Source organism: Cherax quadricarinatus, chromosome 52 (assembly GCF_038502225.1).
Source record: "Cherax quadricarinatus isolate ZL_2023a chromosome 52, ASM3850222v1, whole genome shotgun sequence".
In the NCBI taxonomy this organism is placed as follows: Eukaryota; Metazoa; Arthropoda; class Malacostraca; order Decapoda; family Parastacidae; genus Cherax; species Cherax quadricarinatus.
This window is the reverse complement of record NC_091343.1, coordinates 3,997,138-4,008,193: the sequence shown is the minus strand read 5'-3', so window position 1 is coordinate 4,008,193 and position 11,056 is coordinate 3,997,138.

Here is an 11,056-nt window from a genome sequence, read left to right as displayed (position 1 = left end):
GGTACTCTGTCGAAGGCTTTACTAAAATCCAAATAAACAATATCATATTCCTTATCACTGTCAACTGCCTCAAATGTTCTATTGAAGAATGTCAGTAAGTTTGTCAGGCAGGAACGACCTCTCGTGAATCCATGCTGAGATTCATTTATCAAGTTATGCTCTTCAAGGTGACTTCTGATAATGTCAGCTATAATTGATGCTAATAACTTGCCCACTATAGATGTCAGGCTTATTGGACGGTAATTTGAAGGAGTGGACTTATCCCCTGATTTGAATATAGGAACCACATTAGCCATCTTCCACATATCTGGCACAACACTGGTAAGGATGGACGTATTGAATACACTCGTTAATGGCTGACTAAGCTCCATCTTGCATTCCTTAAGTACCCTTGAAAACAACTCATCGGGTCCCGGGGACTTATTTTGTTTCAGTTTGTCTATCTGTTTAATAACCATGTCCCTCGTGACAGTAATATTAGTTAACTTGAATTCATCAGGAACTAAATAATTGTTAATTACTGGAATCCCATTTACATCTTCCTGTGTAAAAACTGACAAAAAATAGTCATTAAATAAGGAACACATTTCCAGTTCATTATCCGTCAGCTGTCCATTCCCAGATTTCAGAGGTCCTACTTTTTCCTTCACCTTCGTCCTATACACTTGAAAGAACCCCTTTGGATTAGTCTTTGATTCATTAGCAACTCTAATTTCATAGTCACGTTTAGCCTTTCTAATCGCTTTTTTTACTTCTCTTTTAAGCTGAACATATTGGTCAGTAAGGTTAACCTCTCCTCTTCTGATGCGCCTATAAATTCCCCTTTTCTCCCCTAATAGATGCTTTAGCCTCCTGTTAACCCATTTGGGATCGTTATTATTAGACCTAATTTCTCTCTGGGGAATGTATATACTCTGGGCACTGTGTACATTATTTAGAAAACAATCATAAAAGCAGATCCCTTCATATTCATAAGTATGATTATCGTCAAAAAATCATTAGCTAGATAACCCCAATCAAGATTAGACAAATGTTCCCTAAGTCCATTATAATCGGCAGAACGAAAATCGGGGATTTTTACTGTATTATCATTATTCTTGCATTCCCAATTAATGCTAAAGGTGATGGATTTGTGATCACTTGCGCCAAGCTCATCAGTGATCTCCAGATTATTCACGAGTGTTTCCTTATTTGACAAGACTAGGTCTAGCAAATTATTACCCCTGGTAGGTTCAGTTACACTCTGTTTCAGAAAACAGTCCTGAACTGTTTCCATGAAGTCACTGGACTCTAGATTACCTGTCAAAGAATTCCAGTCAATTTGGCTAAAGTTAAAGTCCCCTACTATGACTACGTTACTGTGTACAGAAGCCCTAACAATTTCGTCCCAAAGAAGTCTCCCTCTATCGTGATCCAAGCCTGGAGGTCGGTATATTACACCTAGAATTAGTTTTTCTTGACCCTCCACGAACTCTACCCAAACAGACTCTGTTACTGCTCCATTTATTTTTATACCTGTTTTTATGCAACAATTAATATTTTCTCGGACATACAATGCAACTCCTCCCCCCTTCCCATTACATCTATCCACATTGAATAACTTAAATCCCTGAATATTACACTCAACAGTCATATCCCGACTCTTTAAATCATACCACGTTTCAGTTAATGCAATGATATCAAAGTTCCCAGCACATGCTACCAAACGTAGTTCATTAATTTTATTTCTTGCACTTCGACTGTTAGCATAAAATACCATCATATGTTTTTTCTTCTGCACATTTTTCCTATTCATCTTTGTTTTTACACAATTTCTGAAATTATCATTACCCAGAGTTACTACATGACAGTTACTATTAAGATTCTTAATATCAGAGCATAAGTCAATATATCCATACTCATTATTAATCATTTCTAAACCCATACCTCTAACTAATCCTAGTTTAAAGTCCTAACAACCCCCTCATCTGAGTTAGCAAGAAAACCCACACCTGCCCTGGATAAGTGAACCCCATCCCTGGCATACATGTCATTTCGGCCATAGAAGTTGTCCCAGTTGTCAATGAATGGTACTGCATTATCCTTACAGTGTTTATCCAGCCAACAATTAATACCAATTGCTCTGGACAACCATTCATTACCAACACCTCTTCTTGGCAAAATGCCACATATAACAGGGTGCCCCCCCTTCTTCCTAATCATGTCTATAGCTGTCCTGAACTTTCTAACTAAATCCTCACTTCTACGCTTGCCTACATCATTGCCTCCAGCACTGAGGCAAATAATAGGATTGATCCCATTACCGTTCATGATGTTGTCAAGCCGGCTAACAATGTCCTCCATCCCAGCCCCAGGAAAGCATACCCTTTGTCTCCTACTCCTGTCCTTCAAGCAGAATGCCCTATCCATGTATCTAACCTGGCTATCCCCAACAACAACAATGTTCTTACCTTCCTTGTTGTCGTTCGTCGTGATGATCCCAGTAGTAGACTCACATTCGTCGGGTAGCACCGAGAATGCGTTGGAGGTTTCCACGGGAGTTTCCACAGCAGTCTCTTTCTTCTTCATCGTTTCTGGCTTTCCATTCGTCTTCTTGATCGTCAACTTCGTTGTCCCCTGCTGTCCAACCACTGACCACGATCCCTTCTTGACCTGAGGACTCGAAACAGGAGGACTACTACGAATCCTCTTGTTTTCCTCGGTCAGTCGCCATATCTCCATCTTCGCTGCCCTCAATTCTTCCTTAAGTTGCTGGTAAAGTTGCTCGATGGAGGGCATCTTGGTTCAGTCCACGGGAGCAAACAAGACACTTCTTCACAGAGTTAAGTACAGGTCAGCACTCAAAGTACAGGTCACCACTCAAGAGCACACGAACAGGTCTTCACAGAGCTAAGTACACGTCACCACTGAGCTAAGTACACGTCACCACTGAGCTAAGTACACGTCACCACTGAGCTAAGTACACATCACCACTGAGTTATCGCTACTATCGTACTTCCATTCAATGCTAAATGTAATTGATTTGTGGTCGCTAGCACCAAATTCCTCTGAAATTTCTAAATTATTAACAAGGGATTTATTGTTTGCCAGAACTAAGTCAAGCAGGTTATTTCCCCTTGTAGGTTCTGTCACAAACTGCTTAAAAAAACAATCATGAACTACTTCTAAGAAGTCGTATGATTCTAAATTCCCAGTCAAGAAATTCCAATCAATATGACTAAAGTTAAAGTCTCCTAGAAATACTACATTATCGTGCCTTGTGGCCTTAACAATTTCCTCCCATAGTAGTCTCCCTTGGTCCCTATCTAAGTTTGGGGGACGGTATACCACTCCTAAAATCAGTTTTTCATGCCCCTTTGAAAATTCTATCCAAACAGACTCTGTATGTGTTACTTCAGACTTAATACCGGTTTTTATGCAACAGTTCAAGCGATCTCGGACATACAATGCCACCCCACACCCCTTTCCCGATACTTCTATCTACTTGGAACAATTTAAAATCCTGAATGTAACATTCAGCAGGCATGTCCCGACTTTTTGAATTAAACCACGTCTCAGTTAAGGCAAATACATCAATGTTACCTACACTAGCAACTAATCTCAACTCGTCCATCTTATTCCTAGCACTACGGCTATTAGCATAATAAACATTGAAAGACTCTCCTTTCTCTTTACCCTTCCTACCTCGTTCTGCTTATTACTAGTTCCCCTAGAACTCATAATATTACTACACTGGGACTTCACTGTTTTCCTGCCAAAACCACTAACTATTCCTAGTTTGAAGTCCTAACAGCTCCCTCCACTGCAGTTGCCAGTGCTCCCACCCCAGACCTAGATAAGTGAACCCCATCCCTGGCATACATGTCATTTCTGCCATAGAAGAGGTCCCAGTTGTCAATGAATGTTACTGCATTTTCACCGCATTTTCCTTACAGTATTTGTCCAGCCAGCAATTGACACCAATTGCCCTGGACAACCATTCATTTCCAACTCCTCTCCTTGGCAAAATACCACATATGACAGGGTTCCCACCCTTCCTCCTAATTATTTCTATTGCTGACCTATACCTGCTAATCAGGTCTTCACTCCTACGTCTGCCAACATCGTTGCCTCCAGCACTGAGACACATAATAGGATTGTTCCCATTACCTCTCATGATGTCATCCAGACGGCTAGCAATATCCTCCATCCCAGCCCCAGGAAAGCAAACCCTCTATTCAAGATTGATGGACTGAACACATCAACTCAAGGTTGAGGGACTGATTACCTCATTCTCCTCCTGTTCTTCAAGTTTCTCCTACGTATGGACTGATGAAGCCACTGTGTGGCGGAACGTTTCCTCAATAAAGATACCCAAGAGTTGCACATGTGTCTACTTTCTTCTTATTCTTTCCACACTCACATCTTCTTGTGTTGCTGTCTCCTGGTCTATGCCTGACCTTCCTGTATTTCCAGTCTTCAGTAATCTTAATTAACAACACTCTCGGTTACTTTCCTATGTATCCTTTCTAAATCTTAACTTGTCTAATTTGAATCCATTACTGCGGGTTCTCTCTTGGAGAGATATCCTCAAGACCTTATTAATGTCACCTTTATTAATACCCATCTTCCACTTATACACTTCGATCATGTCTCCCCTCATTCTTTGTCTAACAAGTGAATGTAATTTAAAGGTCTTTAATCTTTCTTCATAAGGAAGATTTCTAATGTTATGTAATAATTTAGTCATTCTACGCTGAATGTTTTCTAACGAATTTATGTCCGTTCTGGAGACCAGAACTGAGCTGCATAATCTAGGTGAGGCCTTACTAATGAAGACGAATGGAAAGGTAGAAACGATGAAGAAGAAAGAGACTGCCGTGGAAACTGTTGTGGAAACATCTAATACATTCTCAGTGCTACCCGACGAATGTGAGTCGACTACTGGGAACGTCACGATGAACGGCACCAAGGAAGGTAAGAATATTGTTGTTGTTGGGGATAGCCAAGTTAGGTATATGGATAGGGCGTTCTGCTTGATGGACTGAACACATCGACTCAAGGTTGAGGGACTGATTACCTCATTCTCCTCCTGTTCTTCATGTTTCTCCTACGTATGGACTGATGAAGCCACTGTGTGGCGAAACGTTTCCTCAATAAAGATACCCAAGAGTTGCACATGTGTCTAATTTATCAACATGTCGGTTCTCTGAACCATTCATCTACAAAGAAGAAGCTCGTTTAGCACTAGAGTAGACAAAGTTGATGACACCAGGAAGGGTAACCAAGAAGGTACAACGAGCGGCGAAGAATAGAAATTGTGGAGTCTGGACATTGAGGGTCGCAGTTGTGGAGGAAGAGAGAGAGAGAGAAGGAAGAAACTTTCTTGACGTAAGCTATGTGATGAGGAAAAGTAGGAAATATACATGCTACGTTGCATGTTGTTTAGGAAGACTTTATTACATAAGAACATAAGAAAGGAGGAACACTGCAGCAGGCCTGTTGGCCCATACTAGGCAGGTCCTTTACAATTCACCCCACTAACAAACATTTGACCAACCCAATTTTCAATGCCACCCAAGAAACAAGCTCCGATGTGCAAGTCCCTCTCAAATCCAACCCCTCCCACTCATGTACTTATCCAACCTAAATTTGAAACTACCCAAAGTCCCAGCCTCAATAACCCAACTAGGTAGACTGTTCCACTCATCTACTACCCTATTTCCAAACCAATACTTTCCTATGTCCTTTCTAAATCTAAACTTATCTAATTTAAATCCATTACTGTGGGTTCTCTCTTGGAGAGATATCCTCAAGACCTTGTTAATATCCCCTTTATTAATACCTATCTTCCACTTATACACTTCGATCAGGTCTCCCCTCATTCTTCGTCATACAAGTGAATGTAACTTAAGAGTCTTCAATCTTTCTTCATAAGGAAGATTTCTAATGCTATGTATTAATTTAGTCATCCTACGCTGAATGTTTTCTAACGAATTTATGTCCATTCTGTAATATGGAGACCAGAATTGAGCTGCATAATCTAGGTGAGGCCTTACTAATGATGTATAAAGCTGCAGTATGACCTCTGGACTTCTGTTGCTTACACTTCTTGATATAAATCCCAGTAATCTATTTGCCTTATTACGTACGCTTAGGCATTGCTGTCTTGGTTTAAGGTTGCTGCTTACCATAACCCCCAAGTCCTTTTCGCAATCTGTATGGTTAAGTTCTACATTATTTAACTTATAAGTGCTAGGGTTATGGACACTCCCGAGCTTCAGAACCTTGCATTTATCTACATTGAACTGCATCTGCCACTTTTCTGACCAAGAGTAGAGTTTGTCTAAATCCTCCTGAAGTTCCCTAACATCTACGTTTGAATCAATTATCCTACCTATCTTCGTGTCATCGGCGAATTTGCTCATATCACTAGTAATTCCTTCATCAAGATCATTGATATATACTATAAACAACAACGGGCCCAAGACTGATCCCTGTGGAACGCCACTTGTTACTGATCCCCACTCGGATTTAACCCCATTTATGGACACTCTCTGCTTCCTGTCTGTGAGCCATGATTCGATCCACGAGAGCACCCTTCCCCCAATGCCATGAGCTGCTACTTTCTTCAACAGTCTTTCGTGCGGAACTCTATCAAATGCCTTACTAAAATCTAAGTAAACAATATAAAATTCTTTATCGTGGTCAACAGCCTCAAAAGCTTTACTGAAGAAAGTTAATAAATTAGTTAGACAAGACCGGCCTCTTGTGAATCCATGCTGAGTATCATTAATCAAGCTATGCTTATCGAGATGGCTTCTTATAATCTCAGCTATAATTGACTCTAGTAATTTGCCTACAATTGAGGTCAGGCTTACTGGGCGGTAATTTGACGGTAACGACTTGTCCCCTGTTTTAAAAATAGGAATTACATTAGCCATCTTCCACATATCAGAAACTACACCTGTTTGAAGAGATAAATTAAAAATATTAGTTAATGGTTCACAGACTTCCATTTTGCATTCCTTTAGAACCCTGGAAAAAACCTCATCAGGACCCGGTGACTTATTTTGCTTCAGTCTGTCTATCTGCTTCACAACCATTTCACTAGTGACTGTGATGTTACATAATTTATCTTCTTCTGGCCCACTATAAAAATTAATTACCGGAATATTATTAGTGTCTTCCTGTGTAAAAACCGAGAGAAAATAATTATTTAAAATCGAGCACATTTCATTCTCTTTGTCAGTAAGATGCCCATAGTTATTTTTAAGGGGACCTATGTTATCTCTGACTTTTGTTCTATATACCTGGAAAAAACTTTTTGGGTTAGTTTTAGAATCCCTAGCAACTTTAATTTCATAGTCCCTTTTAGCTTTTCTTATCCCCTTTTTAATGTCCCTCTTAATGTCAATATACTGATTCATAAGATGACCTTCGCCTCTTTTGATACGCCTATAAATTCCTTTCTTATGCCCTAGTAGATATTTCAGCCTATTATTCATCCATTTTGGGTCATTTCTATTTTATCTAATTTCTTTATAAGGGATAAACGTTCTTTGAGCAGCATGTATTGTGTTCAGAAAACTGTCATACTGATAGCTCTCTTCGTTACCCCAGTCAACAGATGATAAGTGTTCTCTAAGCCCATCGTAATCTGCTAAGCGAAAATCTGGGACTGTTACTGAGTTATCCCTACTATCATACTTCCATTCAATTCTAAATGTAATTGATTTGTGGTCGCTAGCCCCCAGTTCTTCTGAAACTTCTAAATTATTAACAAGGGATTCATTGTTTGCCAGAACTAAGTCAAGCAGGTTATTACCCCTTGTAGGTTCTGTCACAAACTGCTTCAAAAAACAATCCTGAACTACTTCTAAGAAGTCGTATGATTCTAAATTCCCAGTCAAGAAATTCCAATCAATATGACTAAAGTTAAAGTCTCCTAGAATTACAACATTATCGTGCCTTGTGGCCCTAACAATTTCCTCCCATAGTAGTCTCCCCTGGTCCCTATCTAAATTTGGGGGACGGTATATCACACCTAAAATTAACTTTTCATGCCCCTCTGAAAATTCTATCCAAACAGACTCTATATGTGTTACTTCAGACTTAATACCCGTTTTTATGCAACAGTTCAAGCGATCTCGGACATACAGTGCCACCCCACCCCCCTTCCCGATACTTCTATCTACTTGGAACAATTTAAAACCCTGAATGTGACATTCTGCAGGCATGTCCCGACTTTTTGAATTAAACCACGTCTCAGTAATGGCAAATACATCTATGTTACCTGCACTAGCAACTAGTCTCAACTCGTCCATCTTATTCCTAGCACTGCGACTATTTGTGTAATAAATACCTAAAGACCCTCCTCTCTCTTTACCCTTCCTGCTCCTTTCTGTTATTCCACTAAACCTATTACTGTCCTTGTCAATTAGTGCCACTGGCTTTCCAATATCCACCTTATTTTGCCTATTACTAGTTCTCCTAGTACTCATATTACTACCCTGAGACTTCACAGTTTTCCCCAAAAAACCCATACCACTAACTATTCCTAGTTTAAAGACCTAACAGCTCCCTCCACTGCGTTGGCCAGTGCTCCCACCCCACACCTAGATAAGTGAACCCCATCCCTGGCATACATGTCATTTCTGCCATAGAAGAGGTCCCAGTTGTCAATGAATGTTACCGCATTTTCCTTACAGTATTTGTCCAGCCAGCAATTGACACCAATTGCTCTGGACAACCATTCATTTCCAACTCCTCTCCTTGGCAAAATGCCACATATGACAGGTTTCCCTCCCTTCCTCCTAATTATCTCTATTGCTGACCTATACCTGCTAATCAGGTCCTCACTCCTACGTCTGCCAACATCGTTGCCTCCAGCACTGAGACAGATAATAGGATTGCTCCCATTACCTCTCATGATGTCATCCAGACGGCTAACAATATCCTTCATCCCAGCCCCAGGAAAACACACTCTCTGCCTCCTACTCCTATCCTTCAAGCAGAATGCCCTATCCATGTACCTAATCTGGCTATCCCCAACACCAACAATGTTTTTACCTTCCTTGGCGTCGTCTGTCGTGATGCTCCGAGTAGTCGACTCACATTCGCCAGGTAGCATTACACCACTTGTAGAATTCGTCAAGACGTTCTCGATGGTCTTCGTTGGGGTTTCTAGGGATGTCTCACTCACGTCTGCCAATGCTTCTTTGGTGCTCGTTGTGGCATTCCCAGTAGAACACTCACATTCGTCAGGTAGCACCGAGAATGGGTTGGAAGTTTCCACGGTAGTCTTCTGGTTTCTCGTTGTTTCTGTCTCTCCAACCGTTTTCTTGATCTTCAGCTTGGTTCCATGTTGCCCGGCCACTGACCAAGCTCCCCTCTTAACCTGGGGACTCACAACAGGAGGATTACTACGAATCCTCTTGTTCTCCTCCGTTAATCGCCGTATCTCCATCTTAGCAACTCTGAGCTCTTCTCTCAGCTGCTGGTAAAGTTGCTCAAGAGAGGGCATCCTGGTTCAGATTCACAGAGAGCACACAAACAGGTTTTCACAGAGCTAAGTACACGTCACCACTGAGCTAAGTACACGTCACCACTCAAGCTAAGTACACGTCACCACTGAGCTAAGTACACGTCACCACTCAAGCTAAGTACACGTCACCACTGTGCTAAGTACACGACAGCGACAGAGCGGTGGACATGCACGTCAGGGAGACCAATCCAACACTTACATTTCCAGTCACCGTTTATATAACAGTAATAATAATAATAATAACAATTAATAATAATAATCTTAATTTCTATAAGTACATGTACAGCTTATTAAGACCTAGCTGACATCAGTGACATACTATATAGAAAGTCTCTGGTTATGCAGAGCATTTCAGGCATTTTTGTCCCCAAAATGCGACCCATACCAGTCACTGATACCCAAGTACCTATGTACTGCTAGGTGAACATGGACAGCAGTTGTCTTAAGGAAACACGCCATAATGTTTCCAGCCTTAGCTGAGTGCGCTACCAACTGAGCTACGAGGCGGGAGAGCAAAGCCAGAGAGAGACACACATCTCGATAACAACGAGTAGAAGGTTTTCAAAATATTCCAAGAGGAGAATTAGCAAGAACAGTGGATATAGGAGAGACCATAGCAACCCCAAAGGTTTGAAAATGAAATTTACCACGAGTCAAAGACCTGCCTCGCATAGGCCAGTAGGCCTGTTGCAGTGTTCCTTCTTTCTTATGTTCTTATGTTGAAATAGGGTAGTAGATGAGTGGAACAGTCTACCTAGTTGGGTTATTGAAATAGGCTAGGACTTTGGGTAGTTTCAGATTTAGGTTGGATAAATATATGAGTGAGAAGGGTTGGATTTGAGTGGGACTTGCAAATGAGTGGATAGAGTTATCAGAGCTTATTTCTTGGGTAGCATTGAAAATTGGATTGGGCAAATGTTTTGTTAGTGGGATGAATTGTGAAGGACCACAAGAGAAACTACATGTGTTTCGTCACTGCAAGATCCCGGAAAGGTTTACACACAGTGCTTAAATCCCGGACGTCAATGTACACGAAAGGAATAATGCAGAGTGAGGTGTCTGTTGGACGAAGCAAGAGTTATGTTTTTTCGAGGCCTCTTCAATCCTAATAAACTTAAATAAAATTAAATAAACTTAATATTCTTTGATGTGTACGTAACTTCCACGTGCCTTTAAAACTAATGTAAAAAAAATGTGTATACCTGGAGAGAGCATCGGGGGTCAGCGCCCCCGCGGCCTGGAGAGGGTTTCGGGGGTCAGCGCCCCCGCGGCCTGGAGAGAGTTTCGGGGGTCAACGCCCCCGCAGCCTGGAGAGAGTTTCAGGGGTCAGCGCCCCCGCAGCCTGGAGAGAGTTTCAGGGGTCAGCGCCCCCGCAGCTCGGTCTGTGACCGAAATCCTAGACGAAACTTTCTTAATTACTTATTTAATTACTTATTTAAGCTTTAAATGTCTGTCAAGTTTACTTAGAAATATCTCTGGATTCTTTTTTTTATCCCAGTTTGCCATTTTTCATGGAAGAAATTGTGAAAA